The sequence below is a fragment of the Carlito syrichta genome, unplaced genomic scaffold (assembly GCF_000164805.1).
Source record: "Carlito syrichta isolate Samal-C Ts95f unplaced genomic scaffold, Tarsius_syrichta-2.0.1 Scaffold301537, whole genome shotgun sequence".
In the NCBI taxonomy this organism is placed as follows: Eukaryota; Metazoa; Chordata; class Mammalia; order Primates; family Tarsiidae; genus Carlito; species Carlito syrichta.
The window spans coordinates 102,945-111,757 of NW_007245633.1; the positions used below are offsets into that span (position 1 = coordinate 102,945).

At 43.2% G+C, this 8,813-nt stretch overlaps 1 pseudogene; it reads left to right on the forward strand.

Annotated features, from left to right (window-relative positions):
* Positions 1-1,756: 1,756 nt before the first annotated feature.
* LOC110595378 overlaps positions 1,757-8,813 on the forward strand; it is an 84,059-nt pseudogene continuing 77,002 nt past the window's right edge.

Sequence of the window (8,813 nt, forward strand, 5' to 3'; positions counted from 1 at the left end):
TCTGGGTGACAGAGTGAGAGAATTCAACTCAATAAATAAAATATTGAGAAAAAAAAAGAAGCACAGACAAGACATTCCTGCTCCAGTAAGCAGAATTCTAAGATGGCCCTTCAAATCCAACCTCACTGTACATTTCCTGGATAATTTCCTCTTCTTGAGTGGGGGTGGGAGAACTCTAAATTTAATAGTATATCACTGTCATGATTAGATTGTTCTATATGGCTTATGGCAAAATAAAGGGGCTATTATGCAAATGTAATTAAGATCTAAAATTGTATGGTTTTGAGATAATAAAGAGGGGGGTTATCTTGAATGAGCCTGGCTTAGCCAGTTGAGAGGCCTTAAAAGAGGTACTGGCCCTTCCTGAGAGAGAGAGTCGTCTATCAGCCTTGGGAAAAAAAGCTGCCAAGTTGTGAGAGGGGCCTTCTGTTGATAGCTGGCAAGAAGGTATGGACCTTGGTCCTACAACCTCAAGGACTAAATTCTGCCAACAGTCATATGAACTTGAACAAGGCCGTCAGCTCCAGAAAGAAATGCAGCCTGGCTAACATCTTGACTGCAACCCTGTGAGACTCTGAGCAGAGAACTCACCTAAGCTGTGCCCAGACTCCTGACCCACTGAGATATTAGACGTATCATATTTTACACTGGTACTTGTGTGATAATGTGTCACATAGCCATAAAAAACTAACACATTTACTGTGCTCTGTCTGAATTCCTGATCCACAGAATCTGTGTGCATCCTAAAATAGTTATTTTACTTGGGGTTGTTTGTATGTTTGAGTGTTTGAGTCGGAGTCTCACTCTGTTGCCCAGGCTGGAGTGCAGTGACACATTGGTGGCTACCACAGCCTCAACCTGCTGGGCTCAGGTGATCCTTCCACTTCAGCCTTCCATTAGCTGGAACTACAGGTGTGCACCACCATGCCCAACACATTTTTTAATTTATTGTAGAGACGAGGTCTCACCAAATTTCCCAGGCTGATCTCAAATCCCTGGGCTCAGGCAATCCTTTCACCTCTGCCTCCCAAAGTACTGGGCTTAATTCTTGAGTGGGGGTGAGCCACTGCGCCCGGCCTCGGGTTGTTACTTTTTACAGCAATAGATAACTAAAATAAGTGGTCACTAAAAAAGGCAAAATCCCTTCCTCATTACATTCTTCCCCCTTGCGAGGGGAAGAAAGATCGTGAAATATAGAGTATGTTGGATGAAGCCAAGTGCCAGAAGAGAAATAAAGCAGGAAATGGCAATTGTGACTTCCAGGCGTGGTTTCAGCTTTAGACTGAAATGCACAGTCTAATTCAAAGCGTTCAACTACAGACGGGGAGGGACACGGACCAGGCAGAACAGATGTAGCCATGGTACTGAAGTAGGGCCTGGGGATCCCGGATGCTAGGCATTCCTTGTTTCGTTTAGGGAGTATTTATTTGCATGCTCCTCAACCCAATAAAAATAAAAAGTCCTGGGATGTAGTATCATACCTCATTCATTCCTTTAACCCTGGGCTAAACAAATGCTCACTGAATACCTGCTGTGTTAGGCCATGTTGGAGACTCAGTGTCTCAAAAACACAAGCCACTGATATCTGAGGCCTCATTGTGCCGCTGGGGAGGTGAGGTGCGAGGAATAATCTGCAGCAGAGCTAAGTTCCATGGGTGCTTTTATATTTCTCTGTCTCTCCTGCCAGACTGTGGCTCTAGGAACAGAAAAGAGAGAGAAGCTGGGATGATCAGAAAGGCCTCTTGGGGTGTCGGACATGGGGCTGAATCTGGAAGGATGGGCATTTCCATGGGGGACCTTATTCGTCCTTGACTGCCCCCTAGTGCCCATCATGGAGAATGCCAACGTGAGCAATGCATATCAACAACAGAGCCATCTGACTGATGATGGCTCCGTTCCCAGCTGAGCCAGCCCAGACTCAGCCTGAGAATCCTTCTCAACACATTTAGCCATTACTAAAGGGAATGGGAAATACAACCTAAGGGAGTGGGAAATACAACCTATACTCCACATCTGGAGGCTTAATAGATCGGGCCTGGCAGATGCTGGTATTCATTGATTGATCCGTAGTTCACCTACAGGGAAAGAAAAAACCATCTCCAGAAGCGAAAGGGACCCTAGTGAAAAACAGGATGGCTTAGGAGGGAGGTCTCGTGTTGTGTGGAAGTCTGGGTTTCTCACTCTGCCCAGGAGCTTCATTCATTCAAAGGCAGTCGCGGTTTGGGCTTTTGAAGACAGACGGAAGGAGAGTCACACCTGGTCTTTGCATTTATAATCCATATGATCTGAAGTCAGTTCATTCATCTCTCAGGATCTCAGTTTTCTCATCCGTAAAATGAGAATAATATTGTCTATTTTATTGCATGGTTGTTCTAAGAACTGTTAAATCAGGTAATGTGTAAATGTTATTCTAAAAATGTGGATATACAAGAAATGGGATATTATTTTATTAAAGTAAATCCAACTCCAAACTCCACCGGGTTGGAAAGAAATTCAGTCTTTATCGTTATAGGGACTCCACACCCTCCTCTCCATAAGGGCACAGAAAGGTCCCTCCAGGACACATCACACAATCACACTAACTTATCCTTCACAAGGTCAAACAGAGAACATGTCTTCTGTCACTTCTCAGCCCTGTCACACGCTGAGGATGGGAAATGCCCAATAGCTACCTGTTTGAAATCAGGGCCAGGAAAAACCCAGTGGAAACTAAAACCAAATTAAGATCTCAGTGAACTGTCTCGCTACATCTATAAAACTTCTACCATACTTTCTGACACATGCCACATGCCAATTCATGCTCTTTGTAAAATTATTTTGAGACAAGGCCAGAGTGCAGTGGTGCAATCATGGCTCATTGCAGCCTCGAACTCCTGGGCTCAAGTGACCCTCCCACCTCAACCTCTCAAGTAGCCGGTACTGGAGGTGCACTCCACCATGTGCAGCTAATTTTCTGATTTTTTTGTAGAGCCAGGGTCTTGCTATGTTGCCCAGGCCGGTCTCAAACTCAAGAGAACCTCCCATCTCAGTCTCCCAAAGTGCTAGGATTATAGGTGTGAGCCATGTTTAGCCATCAATTATATTTTCATTTACTCAGAAACCCACACAAGCCCCTACTACTTGCCAGACACCATTTTTTTAACTGAGGGTTTCTCATCTTCAGCACTGTTGACATCTTGAACTCCGTTCTTTACTGCTGGGGAAGGGGAGGGTGTGTCCCATGCACTGCTGGATGTTGTGTGGCCTCCTTGGCCTCTACCTACCAAATGCCAGTAGCAAGACCCTCTCTAGTCGTGACAACCAAACTGTCTCCAGACCTTACTAGATGTTGCCCCAGGGACACCCGCCCCTGTTTAAAACCCCTGAATGAAATAAGCAAGAGAAAACGTCCTACCCTCATGGAGTTTCTAGTGGGAGAGACAGACTTTAAATAAATGTATTTATAACATAATTTTAGGGATGGAGGGACTGATAGTTGCTTTCTCCCTTTTCCTCTGAGTAAATAAGAGCCAAGAACCATTCTTAAGACAGACGTGCAGGCATCAGGTCCTGGTGAAAAAATATTTCATTGATAAGCAAAAATCACACAAATGGAAATTGAATGATGTGAAATAACATCAGAAAGAAAAAATCCTTTAAAAAAATCATATTGAAGGATCAGTATTCATTTCTTGACACATTTCCTTGCATGGAAAAATAGCCTCATCAACAGAAGCCCAGGGACATTTACATACTAAAGGGAAAAATGTCTACTCCCTTTTCTCCAGCTCTGGGATGTTATTTTGAACACTTGAGGAAGGATCTGGGGAGCACCCCCATTCAGTGATGCCTTAAATTAAGAAATAAAGCAAGAACACATAAGAATAAAGAATTTGAATGTCACTGAAATTACTTTTATCTTAATGTCACTTAAATGCAGTAAAATTGACTTTAAACAACAAGATTAAAAAATCTCTTGATGTAGATAGTTTTGGGGTCATTTATAAAACCAGAGCAAATGTATACATTAAATATTAGCATACCACAGAACTAATGAAATCCAAGTGATGTAGTGGCTGTGGTTTCCTAAAACTAGCTTACCATTCTCAGCACGCCCACGTTTCGGGTGGCATGCCAGGAGCCCTCCGTCTGTGAGATGATCCCGTTCTCCCACCTGTTTTTCTCTTAGAATGGCAGTGAAGCCTTGTCCTCGGACATGCCGGAATGTCACGTAACCTCCCTATGGCATCAACACATCATTTTCCTGTTAGGTCTGTTTCTTCTGTTCTCTCCTCATTAGCCCACTAAAACCATCCCATCTAAACACAGATGCTAACTTAGAGAAAGGTAACATGGGCAAAAGCAGGTCATGAGGTAGTCATTCGCGTGTCCAGAAGATGCTTGTCTTGCCTTTTTTCTCTTCCTACCTAAGTTTCTCACTGAAATGAGATCCCTCAATCGAAAGGTTTTTGTAGACATCTCCAGGACCCCCGATAACACATCCATGAAACCCTAGGCCCTAATTTGAAAGCCACTGGTGTCACAGCTAGAGGCATCAGCATCAGAATGTCAAGGACCCAGAATTTTGGCTCCATCACTCCTAGCCACGTGACCTTGAGGACAATTATATGCCATCTCTTGGGTCTGCTGTATCAAACACTTTAAATAGTTCTCAGCACTTAACAAATGCTCAATAAATATTAACTATATTGATTCATGGCTATTTATTATTAAAGGGCCATGAGACACCCAAGATCGGGTCACACAGAAGTTTACACCCGAAGAAAACAGGCCTGTAGCAAAACTGTGGAGTCCTTTGTCCCTGCTTCTCCCACTCCCCGCCTGTCCAATTCCCTTTTACCTTCTAGACTCCTACTCACCGCCACCACCTGAGATACCAGTCTCACTCTGGGTCAGCCATCAGCTTATCCTTCTGCCTCTCTTTGTTTCACGACTCCTCCTTACCAAAATACTGAGATAGGATAGTTATTGGTAGACTGTCAAAAATCATTTACTGAGCAACTACTATGCACTAGGCACTTTGAATACTAACTTTTATTTAATCCTCGCAAAAGGTCAGCAAGCTAGGTATTGCTGGTCCTCACATGGAGAAACCACCACATCTCTAATGTCAAGCACAATCTCTACGTACCCAAGGACATCAGCGAGTCCAAAGTCACCCTGCAGAGTTTTAAACCCTAGTCACTCTGACTCTTCCCATCACATCCTGCCTGGGATCTAAGGGCCAGATGTGCTAACTCATCAAAACTGTACCTGACAGCTGACGGGGTGCCTGCCTCAAGAAAGCATTAAAAAAAATACATCATTTTCCTATTAACTTAATCAATGATTATTGAATGAATAAATGTTAACTTGACAGAGCTAATAACTAGAAGAGGTGAGATTGAACCCCAAGATAGATTCCACAGCTTTTAATGTTCTTTCCTCCACACCAAGGGTCAGCAAACTTTTTCTGTAAAGGAACAGACAGTAAATATTTAGGCTTTGTGGGCCATGCAGTCTCTGTTACAACTGTTCAACTCTGCCATGGTAGCACGGAAGCCCCCATGGTAAATACATAAGTTAACGAATGGGACTGTTTTCCAATAAAGCCTTAGGTATGAATGCTGAAATTTGGATTGTATAGAATTTTAGCATGGTATGAAATATTACTCTTCTTTTGTTTTGTTTTTCTCCCCCAACTATTTGAAAGTATAAAAACCAGCTGGGCTCAGTGGCTCAGCCTGTAATCCCGCACCTTTGGGAGGCTGAGGTGAGTGGATTGCCTGAGCCTGCGGGTTCGAGACACACCTGGGCAGGCGAGACCTCATCTCTACAGTAAATAAAAAAAAAATTAGCTGGGCGTGGTAGTGCGTGCCTGTAATTCCGGCTACTGGGAAGGCTGAGGCGGAAGGATGGCCGGAGCCCAGCAGGTCGAGGCTGCGGTGGCCGTGAGTGGCCACTGCACTCCAGTCTGGGCGACAGAGCGAGACTCCAACTCAAAAAAATAAAAAATAAAAAAAGTATAAAAACCATTCTTACCTCATGGGCCGTACAGAAACATACGGTTGACTGTATGTGGCCGGCAGGCAGGAGTTCGCCACCCCTGCTCAGTACCTGGTCGCTTCCCAAGCTCTCAACTCTCTTAAATCCTCTCATCAACCAGGGAACACAAATGGAATTCTGGAAGGTAGAATTTCAGACTCTGACCAGTTAGATGGGATTGGGTCTTTCCACTACCTCTGAAGTTGTGCTGTGTGGGCAATGGCCTCTCTCCCAAAAGGCCTTCCCTCATGTGGAAACCCATGAACTCTCCTCAGCGCCCAGGGTACGGTGTCTTTCCGCTAACCGTACCTCTGCACACCAAATAAGTTCTGGATTATTCCAGGATTAAGTAAGGTACCGAATAATAAAGTCGGCCCGTTCCAAGAGGGCAATTATCTACTCTGTTAATGAAAGAGCAGTCACATATCATAGGAAAATCTCATCTGGTGTATTCATTATAGGCAAAATTAAGATAAGTGAAACTTGCCTTATCCCCTTATTAAGTCAGACAAATGACTACATATATTTCCCAGATAAGAGCCTGTTTAGAAGAACGAACCTCTATATTTTACAAATGTGGTTTCCACTTTCTTTCTACCAAGGAAATTCAGAACAACTTGCCTTGCTGTAAATCACGGTAGCTCTAGTTGTTTTTCCTCTCTCCAAATGAGACATTGCCTGACATCTAGCATGTGGCAAGATCTGAGAAAAGTTTCCACAAATGGGGAAAATTCTTTCTACATGAATATGTAATGTAATCTTCTTGTTAAATAAGAATAGATAATTTCCCCCAAAATGAATGCAATAAAGGGGCATAGAAAGAATAAATAATTCTAATACTGTTCTTTAATTCTGCTCATAATTTTCTAAATTCCAGACCGATGGCAACATAGTGGCCTATTCTACTAAAACTGTTTCAAAATGTTCATGCTCATTAGGGAAACCCATAGAGACAGAAGTTCTAAAAAGTCCCCAAATGCAGTAAACTTGTATCATCTTACAGCAAAATAAAAGGTCATTATTTTGTCATATGTGTCTATATTGTCTATGTCTATATTCAACTAACATTTATTGAGTACCAACTATGGGGCCAGGCATTGGGCTCAGTTCAATAGGGGATCCTATAAACACATAGTCTTTGTCCTCCAGGAATCATTCTTTAACTAGAGAGATGATAAGGACGATGCTGATTACATAAAGCAAATAATCACTGTTTATGTGTCTGGCACCGTGCTAAACGATCTACTTACATAATCCCATTGAATGTCTCCCATCCCCATCACATTTAAGATAGGTATTATCATCCTCATTTTCCGGAGAAAGAAACTGAGGCTTAGGTAGGCTCACTAACTAACTCATGGTTGAATAGCTGATGAGAAGATGGATCTGAGACACGAACCGAAAAAAACAACTCTGGAGCTTACTGGACTAGAAGTTGCACATACGTAGCCATAATACAATGCCAAACGTGATATACACTTCTGGAGATGGACACATAAAATACCACAAAAGTTAAAGAGAGGGAGAGGCAAATTTTGATGAGAACAATCAAGAAAAACTCCACAGAGCTGAGATAGAGAAAATGTAAATGCGGAGATAGGAGGAAGGACATTCTAGAAGAGGGAACAGCATGAGTCATGACATAAAGATGGAAAAACATAGGACGTGTTCAGGAAAAACTGTAGTCCAGTTTGGGTAAAGCAAGATGTCAGGTAGAAAGACAAATGATCGCTCAAAGTGGGCATTTATGTGGTGCTTTCAAGTATACAAGAAACAACTGTTGTATTGTCTCAGAGACAACCACTGTATTCATTTTACAAAAGACAAAACTGATGTTCAGAATGGCAAAGTTACCCATCCAAAGGTGCACAGCCAGCGAGTTTCAGTCCTCATTAATTCATTAAAAAGATACTCATTAGCCCAGGTCCTGTGCTAGGCACCAAAGATAACCAGGAACCAGACAGACATAGTTATTGCCTTCACAACACTCGCGGTCTAGGTAGGAAAGGCAACCACTAGAAAGAAGTCCTTCCAAGCAAGGATGATGTATGCTAATGTAGGAAGTAGAAGGTGCTCTGTGAGTCTAATGACCCAGGGAGACAGGGGAGGCCTCAAGAATGAAGTGGCATTGAAGCCTGAAAGATGCCCAGGAGTTAGCTTGATAACAATGATGAGACGGATATTAGAATATGGTAGAGGGATTTCCCAGCAGAGAATTCCAAGGATGTGTGAAGACTCAGAGGAGAGAAAAAACTGGGGCATCTTCCAGATAGCGAGGAGTTTAAAGGAGAGAGTCGAGAAGACAGAAGTTGGAGAGGTTGGCAGATGCCAGGTTCTGAGGACAGAGGCAGCCACTGAGAGTTGGGGGACTGGGGGTGAGGGTGACATGGTAAGGTTTAGGTATCAAAAGAAGAGTAAAGCTATAAAAGAGAGATAGGATGAGATAGGATCGAACTAGGGCCAGTCTGAAAGCGTTTGGAACTCAAACCCAGGACTATTTGACTTGAAGATTGTGGCTCCTCCCTTTCTACTCCTTCTTGGGAGGCAGCGGGAAAGCACTGAAGCTTTAGAGGAGGTGAGTGACAGCCACACCACTAGGGATTGGGGACATTAGCCAGGAGCTGCATGGAGGAGGTCACAATGACTCAGTCACTCTTTTTTTTTCCACTCAATAAATACTTGCTGGCCGGGCGCAGTGGCTCATGCTTGTAATCCTAGCACTTTAAGAGTTCAAGACCAGCCTGGGCAACATGGCGAGATCTAATCTCTACAAAAAAAAAAAAAAAAAA